Here is a 19,847-nt window from a genome sequence, read left to right as displayed (position 1 = left end):
ATTTCTTGGGATTATGTCAGGGGAAGGCCAAGATCATAGCAGCAACACAGCCAGGATTTATAGTCTGTTTACCATTTCTCATAGAACTCTGGATTCTCCAAGCCTACAATATTCTCCAAGCCTACAAGATTCTATAGATTCTTCAAGCCTACAAGATTTATTCTAATGAGCCCTGAAGTTAATCAGATTCATCTTATCTCTGCCTCCTCACCTCTCTTCTCTCACCAATACACATGTCCTCTTGCTCCTGGTAATAACACAAAAACAACATGGTTAAATTTTGGACTGAACAATTACTAGGCAAGAGAAAGCACAAAATCCTTTGGTCTTGCACAGCTAATGAGGGTAAGCAGCAACTGGAAATAAAAACAAATAAAAATTATGAGTTCAGCTATATCTCAAGTTAGTTTTTTTGCTTTTGCTTTTGTTTTCTTTTCCCTGCTCTATTAATGAGTTAATCAATTAAGATTTTCTTTCCTTACATGGAAATATCTTTGGCTTTGTTCTTAGATTAAGAAAGCTTTCTTGGCCGGGCGCGGTGGCTCATGCCTGTAATCCCAGCACTTTGGGAGGCCGAGACGGGCGGATCACGAGGTCAGGAGATCGAGACCATCTTGGCTAACACGGTGAAACCCCGTTTCTACTAAAAATACAAAAAATTAGCCGGGCGTGTTGGCGGGCGCCTGTAGTCCCAGCTACTCGGGAGGCTGAGGCAGGAGAATGGCATGAACCCAGGAGGCGGAGCTTGCAGTGAGCTGAGATCGCGCCACTGCACTCCAACCTGGGGGACACAGAGAGACTCCGTCTCAAAAAAAAAAAAAAAAAAAAAAAAAGCGTTTCTCAGTTAATTATGAACATGCACTATCACATCATCTTGGACTCAATTCAAAAACTTATCTAAAACATGTAGTTACTGGGAAATTCCAGATTAACTTCCTGCAAGTTTTAGTTTGTTAACTATTGTGTTTAACACTTAAGGGAGCAGCTCCTAGGTGACTAAACCTGCTCAGCTGAATTCAAATGCTCTCATGCTTCCCTGAATGGACACACACACAGTCTCTTCACCTGAGGAATAAAGTGTAAGGTGAGGACCCGGTTCTTACCTAAGAGAACAAAATAGCAAAGACACCTCCACAGCTTTAAGAATACAGACATGTTGGGCCAGGTGCGGTGGCTCATGCCTGTAATCCCAGCACACTGAGAGGCCAACGTGGGTGGATCACCTGAGGTCAGAAGTTCAAGACCAGCCTGGTCAACGTGGTGAAACCCCATCTCTACTAAATATACAAAAATTAGCCAGACATGGTGGTGGGCGCCTGTAATCCCAGCTACTCAGGAGGCTGAGGCAGGAGAATTGCTTGAATGCGGGAGGCAAAGGTTACAGTGAGCTGAGATCGTGCCACTGCACTCCAGCCTGGGCAACAAGAGTGAAACTTCGTCTCAAAAAAGAAAAAAAAAAAAGGGATACAGACATGTCTTCTTGAGTTCTGGGTGAGAAAGAAAAAGAATACAGATATGAAAGCTAGTATATACTCATGTATATATGAATGTATATACATTATATATTGGTATTTATCTTGAGAGCTTATTGTTTTAATAATCATTCTTTTCCTATGGAGAACTCAAAATATATTGAGTTCCTGTCTGCACTGCCTTGGCGGGGAGGGAAGGTCGGAAAGAGAGGGAATAGGAGAAACAAAAGGTCACTTCAGGTCCTAGGTCACGTGGTGAATTTGGCAGCACTTGGCCGGGAACGCCTGCCTTTGTTAGACTTTGAGACTTGTAGGAAAACATGCCGAATAAAGGCCTTAAGACAAATCCACCAGTTGACGCTCTAGTGTTTAAGGAAATCCACTGAGATATTTAGTAGACAGAACTTGATAATTTCTTTCCTTTCATATTTTCATTTTAGATCTTCAGAACTTTTATTCAGGGGAGAAAGGCCCAGGTAGCTGCTGTTGTTCAGCTTAAGGCTAATCTGACCTTCTATAACAGGAGTTAAAGTCCCAGAAATCCCTGGTCCTCCATCAGAGGTAAGTAAGGATGGCAGCTGAACCCAAGAAAAGGAGTATGAATGATTAACTCTTCCTTCATCTCACCTCAGAAAATGGGGGCTGGGCGCAGTGGCTCACGCCTGTAATCCCAGCACTTTGGGAGGCCGAGGCAGATGGATCACCTGAGGTCAGGAGTTCAAGATCAGCTTGGCCAGTGTGGTGAAATTCCATCTCTGCTAAAAATACAAAAATTAGCCAGGTGTGGTAGCAAGTGCCTGTAATCCCAGCTACACCGGAAGCTGAGGCAGGAGAATTGCTTGAACCTAGGAGGTGGAGGTTGCAGTGAGCTGAGATCACGCCATTGCACTCCAGCCTGGACAACAAGAGTGAAATTCCATCTCAAAAAAAGAAAAGAAAAGAAAAGAGAAAGAAAATGTGAGAAGAAATATTTTACTTTAATACTTTGCCTGCCCTGTCAAGATGTAGTTCATCCTGCTTTGTGGGGAAAAAATTCACAATTAAAAGGATTTAGCTCTGTGTGACAGCTGATATTCTTAGCCGCAAGGGTCTTTCTGAGGACTTATTATTTCAAAGAAAAAAGTGCATTGAGGACAATAGATATGTTTATTTTCATTTGTAAAGAAGGAAAGTAGAATAAGTTTTCATATTTGTTTTTAAGAATATGAATTCTACTCTGTTCTTTACAATGTTTTCTATCTTCTAGCAAACACATTAAAGGGGTATTTATTTTTCTTACGCTCAACTAGAAGCAGCTAGTGTGTACTGCTCTCACAGAGAGAAATAGATGGGGCGAGTAAACACTGCACTTTCAACCGAAACGTATAGATACACATGTCGGAATTAATCAAGAAAACAACTTGACACAGGAAGAGTGGAGAAAAGCAAGGCAAGACAACCACCCACCCGGGAGAAACATGGAGCCAGGGGAGCCTCCCCATCCAGGGAAGCAGTGAGTGAATGAGCGACCCTGCGGACCAATGCTTCTCCCATGGATCGTTGCTACTCTTGGGTCAGGAGATTCCCTCATGAACCCACTCCACTAGGGCCTCCAGTGTGACACACAGAGCTCTGGGGAGTCTTGGCAGAGCAGCCGCTCAGGTACACATGGAGTCCCAGGAGCCTTAGATATCCTGGCTTCTTTGCAAAAGTAACTGCTACCCCAGCAAAGTGGGAGGTTAGACCCCCATACCTACTCCTATGAAAGGGGCTGAATCCAGGGGGCTGAGCAGCGATGATCTGCAGGCCTCACTTCCATAGCACTTCAGAGGTCACAGGATAAGACCCACTGGCTTGGAACTCTAGCCAGCTACTGGTAGCAGCATTACACATCCCTGAGAGGGAGCTCTCAGAGGAAGGGGTAGGCGGCCATCTTTGCTGTTTCACAGCCTCAGTCCTTGTTGCCTTCAGGCTTTAGAGACTGCAAGGTGATCAGTCAGTGACTGGAGTGGACCCCCAGCACAGCACAGCTGTCCTGTGGAAAAGTGGCCAGACTACTTTTTTACACAAGTCTCCAAATCTGTTTCTCCTCACTGGATGAGTCCTTCTGGCCTGGGTCTCCACCCACCCCCTGCCCGGGATATTGAACCAGTAGCAGCTCCACAACTCTCTGGGACAGCGCTCCCAGTGTGTGGGGGTGGGGGGAGGGTGAGAGGGTGGGGGTTGTGATGTTTGCTGTCTTGCAGCCCTTGCCCTTTCTGTCTCCAGGCTCTGAAAAGTCTTCTGTGAGTACCAGAGGCTGGTCTGGACACCCAGCACAGGGCACCCACCTTAGAAAAGCGGCCAGACTGTTCCCCACAAGTCCCAGTCCTCACTGCGTAGGGTTGCCCGACCCGGGACTCCAGCACGACCACCCTGTTTCCGCCTGACCACTTCAATCAGAGGCACCCCCACATTTCTTCAAAGAGGAAATTCCAGAGTGAACCTGCAAACCCTCGTCTCTGCAGTTGCAGTGGTACTGCCCTAACAGACCTCAGGCTGGGGAAGGAACAAAGTACCAGTCACTGCACTGGTACCTTTAGCGCACCGCAGCCACCATATGGAAAGGAGTTCAGTTTCTCTTTCCTGGGAATCCCCATCTCCTACTCTTCACCAGGCAAGGCCCCAGTTCATGACCACAAAACAGTCACATCACCCACAGCTGAGCATACCCACAGGTAGTGGCCTGGAGTTTCCCTGGGGAAAAGCTCTCAGAGGTATATGACAGTCTCTGCACCACAGTGACCACATGGAGAGGAGACCATTATCTCCTCTCAGTGAGCCCTTGAACCCCTGCTCCCAACAAGTGGAGCCTCCAACTCACACTAGCAGTGCAGCCACCCACCTCACTGGCTGAACATTCCCAGTAACAGTGACTCTGCATTTCTTGGGGTTGGAGCCCCCAGGGGCAACCAAAAGCCTCTCTGCCACTGCCTCTGTAGTAGTACTACCCCTACTACCTTTAGACTAATTAAACAGCAAAGACCCTAAGTGCCTCATCCACACCTCCAACAAGCTGCAGTTAACCCAAGGAGAGGAGACCAGTCCATCTCCCACGGGTCCCAGCCACCCCTGCTGCTTGTCACCAGGGAACCCCCAGCTTGGACCCCCAGCACAGATCCCCCATCTTGGGCCGATCACACTGAGCAATTGCTGACCTGCATCTCTGTGGGGTGGAGCCCCCAGGAGACAAGTAAGAGACCCTCAGCCACAACCACTGCTAAGGTCCTTCTCTCTGCTGCCTCCAAGCTGGGGAGGAAACATGAATCCTGAGATCTCCCCAGAGCTGTAGTGGGCAGCATAGGAGTGTCAAGTCGCAATCTGTAGCCAGCACTCAAGTGGGAGAGGAGTCCACACTTTCAGAGCATTGAGAGGGAGCCCAGCTGCAACCATGAAGAAATACAGGGGAGTCACATGACTGGGAAAGAGCCTACCTGCTGACCACCACTTCACAAAACCCCTCATTTCCTTCTCTCCTCCCTAAAGCCTCTCAGTTTTGAATCTCATGTCATCAAATTGTATCACTCACTGGCCTCCATGAAGCGCCTAAGCACCACCTACTGGATCACACCCCGCAGTTTCAACACCAAAAAGTTAGAAAGACTTCAAATTAACAACCTAACATCACAACTAAAAGAACTAGAGAACCAAGAGCAAACCAATCCCAAAGCTAGCAGAAGACAAAAAAACACGTGCTTATCTCAGTAGATGTATCTCACTAACATACCCACCCTGTAAAACCAAAGATAAGAAGTCAGCTAAAATAAAGACCTTGCACAAAGCCTCAGCCCTGTGAAAATATTCAGGAAAAAAGTCTTCTGACTGTACTCAATCTACACTGCAGTTAAAGGAACACCCATACACAGAGATGAGAAAGAACCAATGTAAGAACTCTGGCAACTCAAATGGCCAGTGTCTTATGTCCTCCAAACAACAGCACCAGTTGTCCAATGAGGGTTCTTAAACAGGCTGAGTTGGCTGAAATGACAGAAATAGAATTCAGAGTATAGATAGGAATGAAGATCATTGAGATTTAGGAGAACAGGAAAACACAATCCAAGGAAACTAAGAATCACAATAAAATGATAAAGGAGCTGACAGGCAAAATCTCCAGTATTAAAAAGAAACCTAACTGATCTGATAGAGCTGAAAAGCACACTGCAAGAATTTCACAATGCAATCGCAAGTATTAACAGCAGAATAGACCAAGCTGGGGAAAGAATCTCAGAACTTGAAGACTGGCTCTCTGAAACAAGACAGCCAGACAAAAATAACGAAAAAAAGAATGAAAATGAATGAACAGAACCTCCAGAAAATATAGGATAATGTAAGGAGGCCAAATCTATAAATCATTGGCATCACTGAAAGAGATGGGGAGAAAGCAAACCACCTGGAAAACACATTTTAGGATATCACTCATGAAAACTTCCCTCACCTTGCCAGAGAGGCCAACAGTCAAATTCAGGAAATACAGAGAACCTGTACAATATTCTACTCGAGAAGATCATCCCCAGGACATGTAATTGTCTGATTTTCCAAAATTGAAATGAAAGAATATTAAAGGCAGCTAGAGAGAAAGGGCAGGGCATCTAAAAGGGAATCCCATCAGGCTAACAGTAGACCTCTCAGCAGAAACTCTACAAGCCAGAAGAGATTGGGGGCCTATACTCAACATTCTTAAAGAAAAACATCTTTAACCAAGAATTTCATATCCAGCCAATCTAAGCTTCTTAAGTGTGTTAGTTCATTCTCACACTGCTAGCATACTACCTGAGATTGGGTAATTTATAAAGAAAGAGGTTTAATTGGCTCATACATATGCATGGCTAAGAGGCCTCAGGAAACTTAAAATCATGGCAGAAGGTAAAGGGGAAGCAAGGCACACCTGACATGGCAGCAGGAGAGAGAGAGAGTGTGTGCAGGGGAAACTGCCACTTTTAAGCCATCAGATCTCATGAGAACTCCCTCACTATTGAGAACAGCATTGCGAGGGGAACTGCCCCTATGATTCAATCACCTCCCACCAGGTCCCTCCCTCGACATGTGGAGATAAGATTTGGGTAGGGACATGGAGCCAAACTATATTAATAAGCAAAGGAGAAATAGCCAAATAAGCAAATGCCAAGGGAGTTCAGACCGGCCTTACAACAGATCCTGAAAGGAACATTAAATATGGAAAGGAAAGACTGTTACCAGCCAATACAAAAACACGTTTAGGTACAAAGACCAGTGACACTATAAATCAACCACACAAGCAAGTCAGCATAATAACCAGCTAACAACAAAATGACAGGATTAAATCCACATGTATCAATACTAACCTTGAATATAAATGGGATAAATGCCCCACTTAAAAGGCACAGAAGCCAGGCATGGTGGCTCATGCCTGTAATCTCAGCAATTTGGAAGGCCGAGGCGAGTGGATCACCTGAGGTCGGGAGTTTGAGACCAGCCTGGCCAACTTGAGGAAACCCTGTCTCTACTAAAAATACGAAAAATTAGCCAGGCATGGTGGCAGGTGCCTGTAATCCCAGCTACTTGGGAGGCTGAGGCAGGAGAATTGCTTGAACCTGGGAGGTGGAGGTTGCAGTGAGCTGAGATCATGCCACTTCACTCCAGCCTGGGCAACAAGAACGAAATTCTGTCTAAAAAATAAATAAATAAGTAGGCCAGGCATGGTGGCTCACGCCTGTAATCCCAGCACTTTGGGAGGCCAAGGCAGGCGGATCATGAGGTCAAGAGATGGAGACCATCCTGGCTAACACGGTGAAACCCCGTCTCTACTAGAAATACCAAAAAAATTAGCCTGGCATGGTGGCAGGTACCTGTAGTCCCAGCTACTTGGGAGGCTGAGGCAGGAGAATGGCATGAACCTGGGAGGCGGAGCATGCAGTGAGCCGAGATCACACCACTGCAATCCAACCTGGGTGACAGAGCAAGACTCTGCCTCAAAAAAAAAAAAATAAATAAAAATAAATAAATAAATAAGTAAAAATAAAAAATAAAAGGTACAGAGTGGCAAATTGGATAAAAAAGCAATACTCAGTGGTATGTTGTCTTCAGGAGACCCATCTCACATGCAGTGACACAAATAGGCTTGAAACAAAGAGATGGAGGAAAATCTACCAAGCAAATGGAAATGAGGAAAAAGCAGGGCTTGCAATCCTAGTTTCAGACAAAACAGACTTTAAACCAACAAAGATTAAAAAAAAAGGCAAAGAAGGGTGTTATATAATGATTAAGGTTTTAATTCAACAAGAAGACCTAACTTTCCTAAATATATACACACCCAATGCAGGAGGACCCAAATTTATAAAGCAAGTTCTTAGAGAGCTTCGAAGAGACTTAGACTCCCAAACAAGAATAGTGGGAGACTTCAACACTCCACTGACAGTATTAGACAGAACACTCAGGCAGAAAATTAACAAAGATATTCAGGACCAGAACCCAACATTGGGCCAAATGAATTTCATAGATCTCTACAGAACTTTCTATCCCCAAACAACAGAATATCCATCTTCTCATCACCACAGTGCACATACTCTAAAATCAACCACACTATTGGACATAAAACAATCCTCAGCAAATGCAAAAGGACCAAATCATACCAAAAACACTCTTGGACCACAGAACAATAAAAGTAGAAATCAAGACTAAAAAAATAGCCCAAGCCATGCAATTACATGAAAATTAAACAACCTGCTCCTGAATGACTTTCAGGTAAATAATAAGATTAAAGCAGAAATCAAGAAGTTATTTGCAACTAATGAGAAAAATGATAAAACATATCAGAATCTCTGGGACACAGCTAAGGCAGTGTTAAGAGAGAAATTTATAGCACTAAACACCCACCCAAAAAGTTAGAAAGACTTCAAATTAACAACCTAATATCACAACTAAAAGTACTACAGAACCAAGAGCAAACCAATCCCAAAGCTAGCAGAAGACCAAAAAAAATGTGCTTAATAGATGTAGAAAAGGCATTTGACAAAATTCAACACGGCTTCATGTTAAAAACTCTCTATAAACTTGGTATTGAAGTAACATACCTCAAAATAGTAAGAGCAATCTGTGAAAAACCCACAGCCAACATCATACTGAATGGGCAAAAGCTAGAAGCATTCCCCTTGAAAACTAGCACAAGACAAGGATGGCCTCTCTCACTGCTCCTATTCAATGTAGTATTGGAAGGCCTGACCAGAGAAGTCAGACAAGAGAAAGCAATAAAGGGCATCCAAATAGGAAGACAGGAAGTCAAACTATTCCTCTTCGCAGATGACATGATTCTATATAGAAAACCCCACCATCTCAGCCCAAAAGCTCCTTGAGCTGACAAACAACTTTAGCAAAGTCTCAGGATATAAAATCAACATACAAAAATCACTAGAATCACTAGCATCCCTATACACCAACAACAGGCAACCTGAGAGTCAAATCAGGAATGCAATCCCATTGACAATTGACACAAAAAATAATAAAATACCTAGGAATACAGCTAAGCAGGAAGGTGAGAGATCTCTATGATGAGAATTATAAAACACTGCTCAAGGAAATCAGAGATGACATTGACAAATAGAAAAACATTCCATGCTCACGGACAGGAAGAATCAATATCATTAAAATGGTCATACTGCCCAAAGCAATTTATAGATTCATTGCTATTCCTATCAATTTACCAATGATATTCTTCACAGAACTAAAAAAAAATTATTTTAAAATTTATATGGAACCAAAAATGAGCCGGAATAGCCAAGGCAGTCCTAAGCAAAAAGAACAAAGCTGGAGACATCACATTACCTGATTTCAAACTACACACTACAGGGCTACAGCTACCAAAACAGCATGGTACTGGTGCAAACAGAGACTCATAGACTATTGGAAAAGAATAGAGCCCAGAAATGAGGCTAACACCTACAACTGTCTTCGATAAAGCTGACAAAACAAGCAATGGGGAAAGGACTCCCTATTCAATAAATGGTTCTGGGATAACTGGCTAGCCATATGCAGAGGATTAAAACTGGACCCCTTCCTTAAACTATATACAAAAATCAACTCAAGATGAATTAAAGACTTAAATGTAAAACTCAAAACTATAAAAGTCCTGGAAGACAATGTAGGAAATGCCATTCTGGACACAGGAATGGGCAAAGATTTCATGACAAAGACAGCAAAAGCGATTGCAACAAAAGCAAAAATGGACAGATATGTTCTAATTAAACTTAAAGACTTCTGCACAGCAAAATAAACTATCAACAGAGCAAACAGACAACATACAGAATGGGAGAAAATTTTTTCCAACGATGCATCTGTCAAAGGTCTAGTATCCAGCATTTATAAGGAACTTAACCAATTTATAAGAAAAAACTACCCCATTAAGAAATGGGCAAAACATGAACAGACACATCTCAGAAGAATACATACATGTGACCAACAGGCATATGAAAAAAAGCTCAGTATCACTGATCATTAAAGAAATGCAAATCAAAACCACAATGAGACACCATCTCACACCAGTCGGAATGGCTATTACTAAAAAGTGAAAAAATAACAGATGCTGGCAAGGTTGTGGAGAAAAGGGATTGCCAATACACTGTTGGTGGGAGTGTAAATTAGAGCAACCATTGTGGAAAGCAGTGTGGTGATTCCTCAAAGAGCTAAAAACAGAACTGCCATTCAACCCAGCAATTCCATTACTGGGTATATACCCAAAAGAATATAAATTGTTCTATCACAAAGACACATGCATGCACATGTTCACTGTAGTATTATTCACAATAGCAAAGACATGGAATCAACCTAAATGCCCATCAATGGCAGATTGAATAAAGAAAATGTGGTACATACACACCTTGGAACACTATGCAGCCATAAAAAAGAATGAGATTATGTCCTTTGCAGGAACATGGATGGTGCTAGAGCCCATATCCTTAGCAAACTAACACAGGAACAGAAAACCAAATACCACATGTTCTCACTTATAAGTGGGAACTAAATAATGAGAACACATGGACACAAAGAAGGGAACAACAGACACTGGAGACTACTTGAGGGTAGAGGGTGAGAGGAGGAAGAGGATCCGAAAAAATAACTATTGGGTACTAGGCTTAGTATCTAGGTGATGAAATAATCCGTACAACAGAACCCCATGACAGGAGTTTACTTATATAACAAACCTGCACACGTACACCTCAACCTAAAAGCTTACTTAAAAAAAAAAAAAAGGCCGGGTGCTGTGGCTCACACCTGTAATCCCAGCACTTTGGGAGGCCAAGGTGGGTGGATCACAAAGTCAGGAGTTCGACACCAGCCTGGCCAAGATGGTGAAACCCCGTCTCTACTAAAAATACAAAAATTAGCCAGGCGCAGCGGCGGGCACTTATAATCCCAGCTACTCAGTAGGCTGAGGCAGGAGAATCGCTTGAACCCAGGAGGTGGAGGTTGCAGTGAGCCGAGATCAGGCCACTGCACTCTAGCCTGGGTGACAGAGCAAGACTCCATCTAAAAAAAAGAAAAGAAAGAAAAAATAAGAGGCAAGAAATAACTACTAGCCTATGTGAAGGGGTTCTAGAAGAAATAAAATAAATCTAAGCAGGCAACAGCATTAGAAGTAGAATATTATTTTCATTATTTCTCTACTCTGTGTTATATAGAGAATTGTGAGCAAATGCCCTTAAAGATGAAGAAATGGCATGAATAGATGGCAGTGGGAAGTTTAGGTTTATGGGCAAAGTGGCTACATAATCTTGGAACTAAAGAGAAATCTGGCGAGTGGAGTCAGTGACTTTTAAAAATTATCTTCAGGCCAGGAGCGGTGGCTCACGCCTGTAATCCCAGGACTTTGGGAGGCCGAGGCAGGCGGATCACCTGAGGTCAGAAGTTCAAGACCAGCCTGGTCAACATGGCAAAACCCCATCTGTACTAAAAATACAAAAAATTAGCTGGGCATGGTGTCTCATGCCTGTAGTCCCAGCTACCTGGGAGGCTGAGACACGAGAATCGCTTGAACCCAGGAGGCAGAGGTTGCAGTGAGCCAAGATTGTGCCACTACCCTCCAGCCTGGGGAACAGAGCGAGACTTTGTCTCAAAAAAACAAAATAAAAAAAATTAAAAAAAATTATCTTCAGGTTTTATAAGGAATCAGAATATAAAAGGATGTGAAGGGAAGTCCTTCAATAATCACAAGTGATGACAATGGATGAAACAGAGAGAAGGTAGAGCTAGGAAAGTTCCCACCCAATCTCCAGGTGTGTCTGTTAACATCAATAAACACAAATTCATATGAGAATTTTCCTTATTGTTTTAAATATATATTACTGAAAAGCTAAAGGACCCCACTGCATAGTGGCTGATCTCTGATGTTTAGAATGACTCCAGGTAGGTGGGGAATAAGTCAAGAGGGATGTAATATGTACGCTGAGTTTTAAATTATGATTAAATTGATATCACCAAATTCCTATGTTCATGAAAAACTCCATAGTAAAGGTGAATACTCAAAATTTCCCTCAAGTTACTAAAAGTTATCATCAATAAAATTCTTAACAGAAGAACAAGAAAACTAGCAAAAAAGAACAACAACAAAAAAATAACTTCTAGAATGTATTTATACTGGAGTAAGCAAGTAGAGAAAGACTTAAGCCTGGGTGTGCCTAGATTAACTGGCAAAATCTGCTTTAAGTATTCTTGGCGTAGTCTGAAAAGGATTGATGTACTTAAGGTCCAAATCTTAGAAGGAAAAAAAAATGCCAGTAACACTGTTTCATGCTGGGTTCCCTCATACCTTCCTCATGTTTAAATAAAACAAGGTCAGGAGTTAGAGACCAGCCTGCAATGCTGCAATGGCTTTTTTCCATTGTATGTGTGTTTATTTGTGTGTTCCTGTGAGCGTTTGCATGCTTATGTGTTCCACTTCCTTATCAAATTTGAGGTGTGCCTGATTTCCCAGAATTAGCTATGTTCTAAAATGACCTTAAGTTTTTTTTTAACATAGTGCTTTTGGTTTTGTTTCTCCTTATTACAAATGGAATCATAAAAATTTAGAGTTTGAAGGATAGTAACTTCTTATTTTACAGATCCAGTATATTAGGACTAGTGGTTTGCCCGAGCCCTCCTGAGCTCCATACAAAGCTCTTTTTGCAAAACTTTATTCTGGATTTAAATGTTAGGTAAAATTCCATACTCTTCTATTATTTGATTAAAGTTATAACTACACTTGAAGTCATCTGGGAGTCAGTTATATTAAGATTATTCTCCACAAACAAAAAATATATTCAAAGAACAACTTAGACCAGTGTCCCCCTACCAATTAGATATGATATTCAAAATATTTAGTAACTGGCAGGGCATAGTCACTGACGCATTGACACAGACACCAGCTGTCAACACCTGGTCTCATTGAAGCATGCAAACTAGAGAAATAACAACCCTTTTTCCAACCCCTTCCAGAAAATTCAGAGTTCGGTTAAATGAATCAGAAATGAATACTTAAGAGATTTGACAAAATTACAAAGAAAAAAAGATGTATACTTGAACGTGAGATATCTGATAGTCTATTAATTAGGAATTAACTACTAACACTTAAATACAGAGTCAGTCTAACATAACTATATCAGCCAGGACAGATACCCAGCACAAAATTACTCAGGCAAAAGAAAAAATTTATTTGTTTGCACAATCCAAAAGTCCCAGGAGTGTATTCTGGTATAGTTTAATCCAGATGATCAAGAGATAAAATCAGGACTGGGTGCGGTGGCTCATGCCGGTAATCCTAGTACTTTGAGAGGCCAGAACAGGCAGACCAGACTTGAGGCTAGGAGTGTCAGACCAGCCTGGCCAACATGGCAAAACCCCATCTCTACTAAAAATACAAAAATTAGCTGGGCGTGGTGTTGTGCGCCTGCTCGGGAGGCCAAGGCATGAGAATCGCTTGAACCCCCAGAAGGCGGAGGTTGCAGTGAACCAAGATTGCACCACTGCATTGCAGCCTGGGCAATAGAGTGACACTCTGTCTCAAAAAAAAAAAAAAACACACACAGAGAGATAAAATCAGAAATGTCTCGGTGTTGGCTTCATTCTCAGCAGATTCTTCCTAAATAGGATTAAGATTGCCATTATAGTCCAGGATTATAGTCTACCATGTTAGCAAAGAAGGAGAAAGGAAGTGATCTTTTCTGACTCTAACGAATCTTCCAGAGCTGACTCTTTCTCACTGTATCAATTTGGGTTACCTGCCATAATGCTTCTGACTGGACCTGGGGATAGAATCAATTCCATTGAAATTTCATGAATGAAATAGGGGAAAGGTGGTTCCCTCAAAGATAAATTTAAGTGTGAATACCAAAAAGAAGAATGGATACTGGATAGACCTAAGCTATAGATATCTACCAAGTGCGTCTCTCAGCAGCCCAACTTTTCACATTCATCTTTTTCCTCATATAAACAATCATCAGAATTTTCCCCACTAATACAATTCACCCATCAGCATACAACCAAAAATACATAGAGTTTCTCTTCTAGGAAGGGAGATAGCCTCAAGTTGCACCAGTTCTTGCATACAAGTTCCAGGATCTCTGGGAGATGCACATTTCTCTCTAGACTTTATGTTAATGGCATCTGGACTAAATGACATATTTATTCATCCTCTATACTCCCAGTGTAAAATAATGGAGGGGAAACGTCATAACTACAATAAAAATTCCTTTTGCAAATGGGAAAACGGGGAAACAAAATACAAAGGACACTGCTTTGTTGCATCAATAAATGCTGCTAAACGAGGATAGCAACTATATCCTGCCAAGACAGTAGAGCAAGTTTCTAAATCAACCAACTTGGCTTTCCCCAGTCCTGCAAGCTAACCATTGATCTTAGCTAAGATGGGCACCAGTGAGAACTCACTTTCTGAGGAATGCACTATAGTAGTCTGTTTCCAGTTGGTGTAAGTTCTAAGGGTTGGGATTTGCAACAGGGGGTGTATTTTTGCAGGTTTTTGCTTTCTTTTTTTTTTTTTCTTTCTTTCTTTTTTTTTTGAGACAGAGTCTCTCTCTGTTGCCCGGGCTGGAGTGCAGCGGTGCAGTCTAGGCTCACTGCAAGCTCTGCCTCCAAGGTTCATTTCATTCTGGTTTTTGCTTTCTTAAGTAATAGGCTTGGAATTTATCCAGGAATACATCTCTTAAAGTTTGTTAGCCTCTGTTGACTTATATTGGTTCAGTTCCACAGATCTGATTAGTTATGACTCTTGCATTAAGAGCTTAATCTGAGGGATTCTGTCATGTGCCAACAAGTTCCAGTGCTTTGCCCATTCTGTAAGTTTTCAGCATTCAACCTGGAGAGGGCATCTTGGCAGTGCAAACCTGTAGCCTGGATTGGAGAAGAACAGTTCTCCTTTCCCCTACCCCACATTATACTTCATGGAATGGTTTTAACAATGGTGGTAGTTGCCAACTTTGTCAATAAATAGAGCCCCAAAGGGTATGTTGGAGACTGAGCGACTGAAGAATCAAACATCCCCAGATCTCACTCTTGTATCTAACCACGTTTTTACCCTGATTTGATTCCTCTTACTTTAGCTTGGTGCCGAGAATACAGGTTTCAACCACATTGGATTTCTGGACACAGGCAAGATGTATCGTTCTTAGAAAAGCTTTAATTTTCTTCCCTTACCACTAGCCTTTCAGGTAGGCCACATTTGAGAGATGTTTGTCATTGATAAGACTTTACTGATGTTTGCAGAAAGTAGTCAACACATAATATCCTGATATTTCCTCACTAAATCCCCCCAAATCAGGCCTTGGTATAAGGATATGGTCTGATTTTATTTAAAAACAAGCTGGGAAAAATACCTGCAAAGGACATGTTTGATAAAGAACTGTTATCTAAAATTTACAAAGAACTCTTAAAACTCAAAAATAAGGAAACAAATAACTAAATAAAATAGGCAAAAGACCTCAACAGATACCCCATCAAATAAGATATCCCAATGTCAAACACACATATGAAGAGATATTCAACACCATATGTCGTTAAGGAACTGCAAGCTAAAACAGCAATGAGATGCTACTGCATGCCTATTAGAATGGCCCATATCCAAAACACTAATGACACCAAATGCTGACAAGATTGTGGAGCAATGTTGGTGGGAAGTCAAAATCGTACAGACATTTTGAAAGACAGTACGATAGAGTGAATGCTCACGTCTCCCTAAAATTCATATGTTGAAATCCTAACCCCCATGATGATGGCAGGGAGTGGGATCTTTGGGAGTGAATAGATCATGAGAGCAGGGCCCTCATGAATGGAATTAGCAGTCTTGTAAAAAAACAAACAAACAAAAAAAAGACCCAAGAGCTAGCAAGTTCTTTCTGCCATATTAGGACACAGCCAGAAGACACCATCTATGAATCAGAGAGCAGGTTCTCACCCAATACCAAATCTGCGACTGCTTTGATCTTAGACTTCTCAGCCTCCAGAACTGTGAGAAATAAATTTCTGTTATTTTGGTATTTGTTAGCTACCCAGTTTATAGTATTTTGTTATAGCAGCCCAAACAGACTAAGAGAGACAATTTGGCAGTTTCTTATAAGTCTAAACATGCTCTTACTATGTGAGTCAGCAATCATATCCTTGGAATTTGCCCAAAGGACTTGAAAACTCATGTCCACACAAAAAGCTGCATATGGATGTTTATAGCAGCCTTATTCATAACTGTGAAAACTTGGAAGCAACCAAGATTTTCTTCAGTGGACAAGAGGATAAGAAAAGTGTGGTACATCCAAACAATTGAATATTATTCAGCACTAAAACCAAATGAGCTATCAAGCCATGTAAAGACATGGAGGAAATTTTTTTTTTTATTATACTTTAGGTTTTAGGGTACATGTGCACAATGTGCAGGTTTGTTACATATGTATCCATGTGCCATGTTGTTTTGCTGCATCCATTAACTCATCATTTAGCATTAGGTATATCTCCTAATGCTGTCCCTCCCCACTCCCCCCACCCCACAACAGTCCCCAGAGTGTGATGTTCCCCTTCCTGTGTCCATGAGTTCTCATTGTTCAGTTCCCACCTATGAGTGAGAACATGCGGTGTTTGGTTTTTGGTCCTTGCAATAGTTTACTGAGAATGATGGTTTCCAGTTTCATCCATGTCCCTACAAAGGACATGAACTCATCATTTTTTATGGCTGCATAGTATTCCATGGTGTATATGTGCCACATTTTCTTAATCCAGTCTATCGTTGTTGGACATTTGGGTTGGTTCCAAGTCTTTGCTATTGTGAATAGTGCCGCAATAAACATACGTGTGCATGTGTCTTTATAGCAGCATGATTTATAGTCCTTTGGGTATATACCCAGTAATGGGATGGCTGGGTCAAATGGTATTTCTAGTTCTAGATCCCTGAGGAATCGCCACACACTGACTTCCACAATGGTTGAACTAGTTTACAGTCCCACCAACAGTGTAAAAGTGTTCCTATTTCTCCACATCCTCTCCAGCACCTGTTGTTTCCTGACTTTTTAATGATGGCCATTCTAACTGGTGTGAGATGGTATCTCACTGTGGTTTTGATTTGCATTTCTCTGATGGCCAGTGATGATGAGCATTTTTTCATATGTTTTTTGGCTGCATAAAAGGACATGGAGGAAATTTAAATGCATATTGCCAAGTGAAAGAAGCCAATCTGAAAAGGCTACATATTATATGATTCCAACTGTATGCCATTCCGGAAAAGGCAAAACTAGGGAAACAGTAAAAAGGTGAGTAGTTTCCAGGAGTGAGTGGGGAGACAGAGATAAATAGGCAAAGCACAGGGGATATTTAGTGCATCGGAACTATTTTCTATGATACTACAATGGTGGATACATGTCATTAGACATTTATCAAAATCCATAGGATGAACAACACCAAGACTGAAGCCTAATGCAAACTATGGACTTTGGGTGATAAAGATTCATTATAACAAATGTGCCACTCTGGTGTGGGATGTTGATAGTGGGAGAGGCTAAGCAGTTGTAGGGGCAGGGAATATATGGGCACTCTATTTCCTGATCAATTTTTCTGTGCACCTAAAACTGAACCTAAAAACTAAGGTCTACTAAACAACAACAACAAGAGGTGACAGTTTAGTTGACTGTTTTGCTATCACCTATCAAGGATCTTCCCTTCTCAGCCAGGATAGGAAGGTTTCCACCCTCCTGTGATATATCTTGTCTTGTACAAATCCAATTTAGGGTTTGTCCCATGTAAAACTTCATTTCCATAGACTAACTTCCAGCGTAAAGACTTCTGAGTCATTCAGAAACCTAACTCAAACTGGCTCAACTGAATGTGAGAATGTATCAGTTTATGTAACTAAAAAGTCTAGGGACTAAGATAAGGCTGCATTCAGGCCTAATTAAATCCAAGTACTTAAAAGATGCAGTCAGAAATCGATCTCCTCTCTCTCTCTGTCTCTCAGTCTTCCACTCCATCTCCCACCCCCATGTTGACCTCATTCTTATGAGACCTCTCTCCATGTGGTGACATATGGGTATCAGCATCTCTAGACTCATATTCTGCCACTTAAGCTATACTTAGAAACAATAATCCTCTTTCTCAGAAAAATTCAAGCTGCTACCTCGATTGATAAACTGCAGCCACTTGTGCATGGCTAAAACAACTTTAGTCCATTGTTTCCAAAATTATATTTGCATGTCACTGGTGCTCCCTGAAATGATCTAGTAGTAAGCAAACATTTATTATAATACATGCCAGGGGCTAGAGGGGAGGGACGGATAAATAGGCAGAACATGGAGGATATTTAGGGAAGTGAAATTATTCCGATATTATATTGGTGAATGCATGCTGTTTTACATTTGTCACATGTATAATTCTGTGTAAATTTTTATGCATAATAAAAAATAAGTAGTGCCTCAAAATTTTTTTCTTCTGCTTGGGATGAGGCTGAAATAGGAAGGAAAGTAGTATCCAGGATTAGGGTGAGTTTCAGGTATGATGATCAGGCACGTTCATGATCATTTTGTACCTTTACTAATCTGAGTTATCAAACAAGACTTAACCTGTTCCATGTAGTTGAAGTGCTGTACAGGCAGAAAAAATCTAGTCACTGTTGTATACTGAGGGGAAAATCTTACGTTAAGTCCCTCAAAGATTCTGGAAAAATTTCATATGGTAATTCATAAGGCAATTTTTGAAAGGAAGTCAATATGTCACAAATGGTATAAGACCTTGAATGTAACTTTGAAAATCTTTACTCTACTTTGGAAAAAAATGTATCATTTTAGTATAACATAAAATGAACTGCATGACCGTCCTCTCCATGGTTAAATTCCTTGTCTGCCAACATTATATAACTGACTTTTGTTTCTTCTGATTTGTTTTCATGCAGTTAATTTTCAAGAGGAAGAGCTTCCTTCCTAAATTTGATTCAAATCTATTCCAGGAACAAACAGAAGCTTTAAGTTTCTTTTCATAGTTTCTTTTAAGGCGCCACTTTTGTTTCTCTGTGGTTTCATTATGAGAAGTAACTCAAAGTGGAAGAAGATTGTTGTAATGTATTGCATTTCTATACTTGAGAGAGTTTTTAAGTTCTTCAGATAAGTATGGTATGTGGTTGTAAGGTAATTTTCACTGATTTGCAATAATACAAATTTTTGAATTTCTGTTATTTGTTAGCTACACAGTTTATAGTATTTTGTTATAGCAGGCCAAACAGAATAAGAGAGACAATAAGAAGATTCTGGGAACATGGTAGAGTAGAAAGAACCAGGAATCCCTCTCCTGACCTACCAAACTAATGCAGTAGGAGAATATGACTTAACTATCTTGGAACTCTGGAGTAATCCAAGGTTCATAATTTCCAGAGGAAGGCTTAGGTTGTGTATTAGTTTGTTCTTATGCTGCTTTGAAGAAATACCTGAGAATGGATGATTTATGAAGGAAAGAGGTTTAATTGACACACAATTCCACTTGGGTGGGGAGGCCTCAGGAAACTTACAATCATGGTAGAAGACGAAGGGGAAGCAAGGATCTTCTTCACATGGTGGCAAGAGAGAGAAGAGTGAAGGAAGAACTTCCAAACACTTATAAAACCATCAGATCTTGCGAGAACTCACTGTCATGAGAACAGCATGGGAGAAACTGCCCCCATGATCCAATCACCTCCCTCCCTTGACATGTGATGATTACAGGTGCTTCCCTTGAGGTGTGGGGATTACAGTTTGAGATGAGATTTGGTGGGGACACAGAGCCAAACCACATCATTCCACCTCTGGCCCCCCACCACCAAATCTCATCTCTTTTCACATTTCAAAACCGATCATGCCTTCCCAACAGTCCCTCAAAGTCTTAACTCATTTCAGC

The 19,847-nt window shown here is 41.4% G+C and overlaps 1 long non-coding RNA gene across 1 annotated transcript in view; it reads left to right on the top strand.

Moving 5' to 3' along the window:
* Positions 1 to 879: 879 nt before the first annotated feature.
* LOC116480309 (uncharacterized) overlaps positions 880 to 19,847 on the top strand; it is a 38,009-nt gene continuing 19,041 nt past the window's right edge. Inside the window, exons 1-2 of the long non-coding RNA XR_004251252.1 lie at positions 880 to 1,084; positions 1,913 to 2,033. This is a non-coding gene — a long non-coding RNA (uncharacterized LOC116480309). The remainder of the gene's footprint in view (positions 1,085 to 1,912; positions 2,034 to 19,847) is intronic.

This window comes from Hylobates moloch, unplaced genomic scaffold (assembly GCF_009828535.3).
Source record: "Hylobates moloch isolate HMO894 unplaced genomic scaffold, HMol_V3 SCAFFOLD_13, whole genome shotgun sequence".
Lineage (NCBI taxonomy): Eukaryota > Metazoa > Chordata > Mammalia > Primates > Hylobatidae > Hylobates > Hylobates moloch.
Note: the sequence above shows the minus strand (reverse complement) of the source record. Positions and strands in the feature narration are given on the sequence as shown.